Consider the following 11,340-nt stretch of genomic DNA (forward strand, 5'->3'; position numbering starts at 1 on the left):
CTTGCACCATGATAAGAATACAAGGGCCTCACAGTACCCACCTAATTCTGACTGGCAAAAGGAGGCTGTAAAATTAGGCGGGAAAAAGACTCAGCCTCTGAGCATTGGAAAGGGATATGTCTTTACCCTCTTGACAGCCCCTATCTAGAGAGGCAGCAGCTGACCTTTATATTTACCTCACAAGGAATTTAATTTGCTATTCTTGCACTCAGATAACGGATAGGGAAGGTGTTGAGGGTACATTTGTGAGCTTTCACAGCCATTACTGATAATTCTGCAGGAACTAATCATTTTACGGTTATTGATAATAGCAAAAGGATCCATCAAGTAAGTGTCCTGTGAAAGCATGAAAGCCATTTGTATTCAGGGCTTGCTTTTGTGTCTGCAGATATTTTACAATAAGGCAAATCTCGCTTCATGTTTGCAAACTCAGGGCCCAAACCATCAGACTTTTGTTGGGCCACACTCCCATAGATGCTAGCGTAAGGCATAAGTGCTGAATACTAATGTCAGTTACACTGATGTAAATCTGGAACAACACCACTGAAATCCATGGCATTACTCCAGTTTACACCGATGTAACTGAGTTCATAATCTGACCCATTGTAACAACTGCAGGGTGTGGGCTGATGTATCTAACAAAGGGAGCTGCTGAAGAAGAAATGTCAGCTGTAGAAGTGACCAAAGCATGCTCAACTTTTTTACCTAGCAAGGCCTGAGCATCAGCTATGATGTTCTCAATCTGAAGGTAAGAAGGGAGGTGCACTTTACAATACTTTGAGCAGATGCTAGACATTGATTTTGGGTCAATGTTTTAACATTAAAAGGCATCAGGTGCAACAAGTGGAAGCAGCATTTTTTTCTGAGCATGTGCAGCAAATTAAGGGGGAGGAAAGGTGGAATAATATGGGGAACTCTGGGCCTGAAATGACGAGCTAGATGAAAATCTGAAATTGTCTCCTCCCAGGCCTATCACAATCTTAAATTTCTGCCACAGGGAGGTAAGGATCCCTTAATAGTCTCCCTCCCCACCACACACACACACACTATTGTGGCTGGGGGCGGGGCAGGGCTGAGTAAGAGAGGAGCCTACACTTAGCTCATAGAGTTCCCACATTGCAAAAACAAATCAGCATGATTGTTCCTGGGCGAGCAAGATAAATGACTGTACACCATAAAACCATAGAGAAATTATACATTTTCTATCCCGTTAAAACATCTGGATGAAAAATAGTCATCACTTAAGGGTCATTGGCCGGTTTGTGCCACCAGTTACTTCTGTGACTTCCAATGATTTCAAATGGGGCAGAATTTGGCCCATTATCTTTTGGCAACGAGTTAAGTAATTGGTCCAATTTTCAAAGCTGGGTAACTTAACAGAGCTCTTAAATCTGGGAGTTTGGACAGTTACACACTCTGGCTCCCAGATTTTACAGAGTGTGGGTGCCTGCTTGGGTGCTCACATCCATCTCTGTAAATGGAGCTTCCCATCTGATCCCCAAATATATTTTAAAAATGTATGTCTTTAAGAACCAATGCCCCCATTCCAGCCTTTGCTGCCACACTCAAAGCCCTGTTCTCAGCACTGGGATAAATTAAAGACCCTTGCTAATGCATCACACTGGACTTCTGCCACTAGAGACAACTGTGATTAGCTTGGACAATCTCCCACCAACCCCCAAATAGGTAATGAGAAACTGTTCAGTAAGAAAACATCTGTGCCTTGGTCAAACTGATACACAGATCTACCTAAATTAGATTTGGAGATCCATAACTTATGCCTCCTTGCACACCCAATTTCCAGAAATAATTTGCTATCTCCCTATTGGGTCCTTTTCTGGTCTGGGGCAGGGACCGTATCTTTTTACATATGTGTTCAGGACCAAGCATGCTAGAAGTGCTCTGTTAGTTGGTAATAACAGTGGCATTTATTGTATTTATCTGTAAGACAGGTTGTCATATTACAAATGTGGGAATGACTATGCTATTGAGATGATATCATGCCTGTATGGGAGTAACTTTGCTAATACTCACAATAAACTTCTGAGCGTGGTGACCTCACATTTTCCAGAAGCTGAGCAGACTCATTCTGAGCTGGCTACTTGAGCTGTGTTTTCTCACCTACCAACATACCTCCTTAGAGTGCTTACCAAACATTGCAGATATCGTGAAAGAAAAATTATAGCAGATCAGATTGGCTTGTAAGGAAATTTTGGATGAGAATTTGAAGAGTTCCAAACTGTGACATTGCCCCAGAGGAGTGAAAGACCGAAAAAGATTCTGGAAACAACGTGAAATAAATGTGACATTTACACACACACACACAGAATGAGAGAGAGAGAGAGAGAGACATGCAAATAAAGATAGTACTGGCTGTACTGAAAAACTCACATCGATTTTGGTGGGGCCAAGATTTCACCCCGGGGTGTAATATGTGATATATATAATATAGTGCACACAGAAAGAGGGAGAGAGGCTGGGAAGTAAAGAAGTGAATATAGGTAAACACACACAGCACTGGTAATTCTTGTGATTTTTATTGTGAACCTTGGGAAATGTGGTGTTTTCCTTAAAGCCCCAGCCTCTGGAATCTTGTGATTATGTGAGAATCTCAGCTTTCATCTACAAAAACTGATAACTTTCTAGCCCTTGTGATTGTAGAGAAAAGCTTGAATACATCACCAGAGTGCACCCTCAAGGCTCAAAAGGCAAATAACCCCCTCCTCCCCCTAAATTTATTATCTTTTTAAAACCTTGTGATTTTTAAGCCAATCTCATGACTGGGACAGGGAGAGGCTGCATCATGATTTTTGAACACTTGGGGTTGGCAGTATTACAACTGTCATCTCCCTTCTTTTAAATGAGCAAATAGAGGAGGAAATATAAACACACTATCTTTTTTGAATGGCTAGGCAGTGAACTATATATAGCATCGCCTCTGTCCTACTTAACTTATGACTAATGCTAAACAATTAGAAATTCAGATGCCTGCATATTGAAAGGAGCAAACCTCTCTCATGCACTATTTGTTGTTTATTAAAAAATAGAAGGATCAAAGTCTCTCTGTGCTCAGACTAGCGTGCACTCAGCAACAGGTGCATGTTGCTGAAAGTGGAGTCTCAGGAGACTAATTGCAAAGGACCATGAACAAGGCATTTCTGGAAAAAGATTGTTGTCTTCATGATGCTCCCACTCATGCCACAGATTGTAACCTCTTTAGGAGACAGGCTGGCTTTTTGTTCCGTGTTTGTACAATGGAGTCCCAGTTCATGACTGGAGCTACTAGGTGCTACTACAGTACAAATAAATAATAATTAATAATAAATACATAAACTGAGTAGCAAGAAGGTAACTGGCGGCTGCCTTACCTTATGGTCTCTGATGTAGAGGATCATCAGACATCTATTTAAGCCAGTTGCCTATGTAAAAGTCAATACTTTTTGAAACATCGAATTTTTATGTAAAGAAAACAAAGCTAGCACAACTTGAAGATCCCCTCTGCAGGATTTTTTTTAATGAGAACCTTTGACAGCTGAAGTATTGGTGTAGGTTATAATATGAAGAAAATAAATGAAAGGATACCAGAGACATAGTACAATATAGAAAAACAAAAGAACAACAGATAAACGGAAAGAAACGATCAATATCCATTACTTAATCCCCCCAAACATCTCAAAGTATTTCCATTTTCACTGAGCTTATTGTGGGGCTTTACTGTGTGCCTAAGCTATTTTATGTAACCATCAATATGGTGCTGCTGTCAAAGCATTTAAAACTCAATAACAAATAATTTGTGGGCCCAATCCTGAAGTCAATGGCAAAACTCTAGGGTATGTGAAGTGCTTCACTAAGTAACATAGCAGAAAACAGTATTTTTGCCATTCATTACCCTAATATCAAACAGAAAGTGACTAAGTGTATTCACCAGCTATAGTGATTCTGCTCAGATGTTACACAGTTCTACATGACATTTCTCCTCCCTGGCATATCCTGTCTCTTGCATCAGTGATGACAGTTCGGGCCCTTCTGGCTTCTCCTCTGCTATTTTCAGCAGATCTAGTATCTTTACAAACTTTCTTCCTGTTCCAATCCTCTCCCCCCCCCCACCCCCCACGCACACACATACACATTTAACATTTCTGCTGTGCCTTTCTCCTGCCGCTGCGGGGAGCCCCAGGCCCTTTAAATCACCAGCCAGTCTGGTCCAGCATGGCGTACTGGCTCTTGCCGGTACGTGGTACCGGGCTGTACCGGCTTACTTTCACCTCTGATAGAAGGATAATTTTACCCACCCATGAAATGTACCCACAGCAGATGCTGAAGGGCCCAATCCTGCAAAGTGCTGAGCATCCCCAGAAAGGTGCTGACAATCCCTGGAAACGTGCTGCTGACTACCCTCAATTTCCACAGAGGTCAAAGAGAGTCAGCATGTCCTGCATCCCCCAGCATCAAGCCCTGTACAATGGGTAAAAGTCTAGATGGGGAAATGAAGATGAATACTGTATCCAATTGAAACTGCTGGGGGATTGAGATGACAACTGAGCTAGAATTTGGCCAGAACCCCAGGGTTAATGTCAAGAGCACAGAGACGTCCCATACGCTGAGGTATCTGAATCAGCCTGCCTCCTCTGGATGAGGGTTTTGCTGAGATAGGGTGGAGCTTTGGACTGAGCTTGTGAGGTGATGGGTACATCTCAGAAAGTGCCAAGCACCTTCAGCTCCCATCACGGATTGGCTGCGCTCAGCACCTCCCAGAATCAGGCCTTTGTCCCTAGACAGGAGGGTTTGGAAGCTGAGAAAGTGGCCAAGGTTTTTTCCTTTAAAAAAGTACATTGAAAGCATCATTGATTTCCCATCTTTTAAAAGAGACTAATTTGGATTCCTACTTGAGATGATAGTGTCTCTTTAGGCAGGTGCATTTCTGGGCTGACAAAAGTTGGCAGTGTCCATTTAAGACTTTTGCAGCTCTTGTTAGCTAAGGATGAGTTTTTTTCAACATATTCCTGTGTGGAAAAAAAACATTATAGGGAAAGGTTAGATTTTAGAGCTGCCAGATTTAAAGTATTTACTGCAAGCAGCAATAACCCTTGGGTTTTGCAATAAAAAACCAAAGTGAAATGCTAGCAATTAGACTCCCTGAGGTTGTCCCTTCTTATTGGTGCTCACAAAGTGTCATGTGATCAGGGCAAATGTAAAGAGCTATTAGCTCAGCTAGATAGCTCATGCTATCCTTCCACCAGTTGCTGTCTTCAGGACATCTGCTTAGCAAATCCTGCACAATGTGTGAATTGTTTATAGGAACCTGGAAACTTGTCTTCAGTGAAAACCTAGCTGACTACATGAAAGCTCTTGTGTTTGCAACTAGAAAGGTCTCTCCCTCTTTAGAGAGAAGATGAGTTTGGTCTTCTGTTCCTGGGGTTTATTCAGTGAGCACATCCTGCTCCCAAGGCATTCTTCTCTGTAGCAATGCTCCTTGGGAAGGAAGAGGTGAAATTTTATTCTATTTTTAAATGGAGTGGGAATGCTTGTCCTAGCATCTGAGCCCAAATACTTAACTCTGCTAACTAAACTTGGCCTGGACATAATCTAAAAAGCAAGCTTTGAACATCCCAACATTTAGGGGGTGTCTGACATCCAAATTAGGGTTACCATATGTCCGGGTTTCCCCGGACATGTCCGGCTTTTGGGTCTTTAAATAGCCGTCCAGGGGGAATTTGTAAAAAGCTAAAAATGTCCGGGATTTCCCCCGGACAGCTATTTAAAGACCCAAAAGTGCTGACAGGGCAGCCGCGCTGGGGGAATCGCGGCAAGCTGGCGCCGCCGGCGCCACTCACCTTTCCTCCCTGGGCCCTGGGGCAGCGCGCAGCTGAGAGCTCCCGGCGCGGCGGCGCCAGCCCACGGGGCCCCCCACCTGGCCGGCAGGAGCCTGCAGAGAGCAGCCCTCCCCCTGCCCCGGCACACAGAGAGGCAGGGAGGTCTCACTCCCCTGCGTGCTGCAGCGGGGCGGGGCCTGTAGACTCCGGCAGCAGGCAGCGGTCGCCGGGCAGAGAGCTCCCCCCGCCCCTGCCCCCCTCCCCTCCACCTGACCCAACCCTAGGAAGGGGCCAGAGGGACTGGGAGGGACCTGCCTGCTGGATGCAAACCAACATGTGTTTTGTGCCCTCCTGTGGTGGATTTTTAGAGGATAACTGTACAGCTACCAGCTAAGGGAGTTATAGCTTGAACTCAAGTAGTAGAAGCTCATGCTTTTAAGTCTCGATGGCTCGGGTTCAATCTTTGGTGACTAGTTATGATGGAGGTTGCTACACTTATAATCCCTTTAATCAGAGGTTCTGAATATGCTTTGTTGTAGGCAGAACTAGCCTATAGTTAAGCAACCGAAAATTTAGAATGGGAAGTGTTGAAATGTTGGGAAGCCTTATAATTTTGCCAATCTGGAACGAACATCCCATCTGAGAGATGGGGGCGGGGAGAGAGGAGAGTGAGACAGGACCAGGAAACTGGGACAAGGAATCCAGAGCGGTAGTGGGGGGCAGTTGAAATCAGATCAGGAGCTGGGGCGGGTTAGACAGCAATAGGATAGACATAGACTGGAGGGGACGGGGAAGAAGGGTCTTTGACTACTAGAGACCACTCCGTTCTCTGAACATTTGATTCGCGGGAAGCAGGGGAGGGGGAAGAGTAGGGGGCGGAGCGTTCAGGGGAGGGGGCGGAGTCGGGGCAGGGACTTTGGGGAAGGGGCGGAGTTGGGGCAGGGAAGGGGCGGAGTTGGGGCGGGGCCGGGGCGGAGTTGGGGCGGAGCCAGGGCCCCTTGGAGTGTCCTCTTTTTCCAGGACTGCAATATGGTAACCCTAATCCAAATTGTCTGACTGGGGGCACGTGTTCCATTAAACTAGTGCCTTCAAAGATGCAAAGGGCTTGATAAACACCATTCTGATTATCAAGGAGGAGGAATCTGGCTGAATTGAGAAGAGAATAATAGAGTCAGAAGGGACTGAAAGGGTCATCTATGCTAACCCTCTGCAAGCGTTGAAGTTGGATCACAGGGTTGACTGTTACACTATAGGACCAGCTGCTGCCCAGCAGGGGTTTCCTAGCTTGTAGCTCTAGTGAAAGCTAAAGTCTATCACTTGTAAAGTACCAGGCCAAGAAGTTGATACCAGCGGGCAAACCAACATCTGTAATGCTTATTGGCTTCGTCTGGTGTATAAGTGTGGAAAAGCAGCCAAGGAGCTGTGAGATGCAGCTGTGGGGCAGGCCTTCACTTCCTCTCAGAAGCTGTGACCCCAGGTCCTGAAAGCCAAAGGTGCTATTTGTAACCAAGCAGGACAACCTGCCTGTATTCAGACTTCTAGCTACAAGTCTTAGAAGAAGCTGACCTACAGATTTCTTCTTTAGCGTGGCATGGAACTTGCCAAGATGGCATTCAGCCCATTCTGTACTCAGCCCAGCAATTCGCTCAGTGTATACAGTGCAGAGCATCAGGCCTCTGGTTTCTGCCAGCAAACAAAATTTGAGTGCCTTGTCTTTGATTTGCAGGAGGGGATTTAGTCACTATGGTATGTGTACACTGCAATTAGACGCCAACGGCTGGCCCATGTCAGCTGACGCGGGCTGGGGCTGTGGGGCTGTTTAAATGCAGTGTAGCCTTCCGGGCTCGGGCTGGAGTCCAGGCTCTAAGACCCTGCGAGGTGGGGAAGTCTGCAATTAAACAGCCCCGAAGCCTGAGTCCCATGAGTCCAAGTCAGCTGGCAAGGCCAGCCAAGGATTTTTAATTGCAGCGTAGACATCCCCTTCGTGACCTAACCAAACCCAGCCTGATCATCAGCACTTATGAGGCTGTAATAACTATGAAAACAGAGAGCAGCTTCAAAAGTACCAAAATATCATTTAAACTTGGTGAGGCGCTTAGCAGAGGACAAGAAAACTGAAGTGAGGCCTAATGCTTTCCTGCAGAGCCAGTCTACTAACATGGGGGATGGGGGAAGTTCTTTTCCTACTTTATCCACCACCCCCTTCCATGTCATAGGTCTACAAACATGTGCCATATGGATTTAACCTGGAAACAGATATCTGCTGACACTTAAGACACTTGGATATATATAGCTAGTTACACTGAACTTGGCGACTTTTGTACATGGTAAGGCTACTCGTGCATAGACATTTGCAGGATTGGGCCTCGTAGTGAGGCAGAGTGGCCTCCTTCTGAGCCTGACAGTGAGGGAGCACTACACTCCCTCTGGTGGGTGGAGCCAAACCAGCCCCACCCCTGCCAGAAGTGCAGGGCAGGGTGGGACAAGAAGTATAAAGAGAGGGCCCCACAACTCAGTTGGGAATGAGTCAAGGAAGAAGGTAGACATCTCAAGCTCTCTGCAGGACTCTGAACCAGGCCCCACCACTGGAAGGGACCCAGGCCAGAGAGAAGTTAGTAGGACTACCATTGGCTCACTGATGACATGTGCCCAATGGAGCTGTGCCAATGGCCTGTGGTAGAAAGTAGCCCTGCGGAACCAGACATTAGTCCAGTTATGATGCCAGAGAGCAAGTCAGCAGGTTTTGGTGACTTCCCCACTGACCGAGTGGTGGAACCACCTGTCACTGTTAGGGCCCTGGGCTAGGACCCGGTAGAGTAGGGTAGGCCCAGATCCCTCAATCACCTGCCATCAACCCCAGCCCTGGGGTGGTGACCTACTCACCCTAAGCCAGAAGGCCTGTGCCAAGCTTGTGGCCTACCCTAGCCAGGAGGCTGTGGGCCCCTAGAATGTGTTTGCTGTCTGCTTCAGCCTGAAGCTAAAGACTGCTCCCGGTTCTTCCCCGCCCAGAGGGCCAGAGCTATAGACTGTGAATTGCTGTCTGCCCCTGCCAAGAGGCTTGGACTATGCATTGCTTGGCCCTGCCCAGAGGTCCAGAGCCTCTAGGCTGTTGATTGGCTAAAATACATGGAGTCATCTTTCCAAGTAGTGTAATGTGATTGTGGTCATTAAACTCTTCCACCTATGGAATATAGCTGGTGTGGTTACATTGGACCAGATCTTTCTCCTTCCCCCGTGCACATGTGCACATGCAAATGAACCTTCCTGGGTTTTGCCAAAGAAATCTCTAATGCTCCTCCAGTGCCCTTGAGGAGTCTGAATTGAGATCTTCTGTATTCTGTATTCACAATATAGTGAGGTACCACTAATGCCATTTTGGTAGAAAGTGTCTAGAAGCTGTCACTCAGTAAGACAACTGTATAGATTTTATACACCCTAAAAGATATGATGCCTCTCAAGTTCTCAGAGCACAAACTGGTCTAAAATACTGGGCTCTTTCTCTGAGTCCTTTGAACTACACCTACATTGATTTTCTTTGTTGTGGCTTCTTTGCCAACTAAATGCTTCACTTACTACCTGTAAGAGTAGCTGCTGCTTCAACGGTACCTTCCAGTCAAGGATCTAAAAACTGTTAGCAAATGAACTAACACTACTGTGCAAAAACCACAACTGTCAGTGAGTATTCACTCATTTGGTTCAGCTGTGCTCAGATTCATATTTAATATGCTAACACTTGAGCAAGAGGCTCTAATTGGACATGCTTTCATGGAACATAAATCTTAAGCTTGCATGATTGACTACTTGAAGATTCCAATCCACTTAAACCCACTGCATTGCGTTATCTTTCATGAGACGGAGCAGTAAGAGATACACCAGAAGGCCACTTCTCCCAAAACTCTCCGGAACCATGCCACACCAAAGGTTAAAACAAGGCAGCTGGGCTCTGCCTGTGCATGCCCTTTCCAATAAACACTCTGACCTGTGCTGTGTGAGATGATGAGAAAATTGGACTTAGATTGAAGGGCAAGTTGTAGAATTTATCAGGAACCTGGTTCTTCTAGGAAAATGTCTTTGTGGCTGTTGGCTTTTTTGGGAAGACTTAATTCTCTCAGCCCTTGTAGACAGTGACCCCTTGCTTAGCTAATCGCAACAGAGGCATAAGACTAGTCAAAGCTACCCATCAAGCTCAGACTTCAAGTTCAAATACTTGCAGTGCCAGTTTTAAGTGTGAGAGTGTTTAAAAAAACCCTTCATAACTCTTGCTGAGGAAACCCTTACCTCTTCATGAACAGGGGCCGGCTGTGCATGATTTGTTTAGCTTGACTCATCCTAAATCTACAAATGGGGCAAGGGAGTGCAGAGCTAGTGCTAGAATTCTGAGGTTCTGTATCTTGACCATATTTTCTCCATTTGTTTTGAGCTGGGGGAAAATGATGCAAAACAGGACTATGCTAATTATACAAGGACTGTTTTTTAATTATTATAGGTTGGGACGCTTTTTTCTATCTTTAAACAAAGTAGTGTGGCTATTTTACCTAAACCCCATGTTGTAAGGAAGAGTGTAATCTGTATTGTGTTCTGAAAAGTAGCCAATCAAATGTTTTATTGCAGCAGGAACATATTCTTCTTCTTCGAGTGATTGTTCACGTCCATTACACATTAGGTGTGCGCGCGTCGCGTGCACGGACGTCGGAAACTTTTTCCCTGCAGGGGTCCCCCCCCCGCCAGAGCGGCGCCCCGCTCTAGCGTATATATATACCTGCGGGCCCGACCCTCCCTCAGTTCCTTCTTACCGTCCGTGACGGCGTTGAACAACTCTTATCTCTCGCCTGAGAGTGTCCCTTAGCGTTAATAGTATCAGTGTTAATGTTAGCAGTTATCAGTTCTTTAGTAGATAGTTAAGCTCCTTTGTTTTAGGTGTTTGGTCAAATCCCAACACCGGCCCTGGGCGGCGGGGCATGCCGCACGCCCAAGGCTTCAAGGCTTGTGCCACGTGCCGCAAGCCTATGCCGATTAGCGATCCCCACGACTCGTGTCTCCGTTGCCTGGGGGAATCGCACCAGAAAGAGCGCTGCAAGATCTGTAAGGCCTTCAAGCCCAGGACTAAAAAAGAGAGAGACTTTCGGCTTAAGCAGCTACTCATGGAGGCTGCATTATAGCCCTCCACTTTGATGCATCCGGCCGCGGCACCGTCAGCCTCGGTGAGGAGTGCCCCGGCATCGGTTCGTGATCCTGCACCGGTGGGGCACCCTAAGCCTACGACACCGAAACAACAGGACTGCCCCCGGCACCGGTCGTCTTCGCCAACAAAATCGAAGGGCCAACCCAAGGCCCGAGGACGCTCCCCACATAAAAACGTAGCGCCTGTGAAGACCTCGAGTGCGCCCAAGGGCATTGCTGTTCCAGGACAGATCCCGGTGCCAGTGGCTCCGGCGCCGAAAGGCCCGTCGAGCCCCAGGATAAGCGCATCGAGTGAGGAGGAAGGGCTGGAGGAGCTTTTGGAACAGCCCTCCAAGCCAGACACGTT

Source organism: Terrapene carolina, unplaced genomic scaffold (genome assembly GCF_002925995.2).
Source record: "Terrapene carolina triunguis isolate 2854851 unplaced genomic scaffold, T_m_triunguis-2.0 Scaffold58, whole genome shotgun sequence".
In the NCBI taxonomy this organism is placed as follows: domain Eukaryota; kingdom Metazoa; phylum Chordata; order Testudines; family Emydidae; genus Terrapene; species Terrapene triunguis.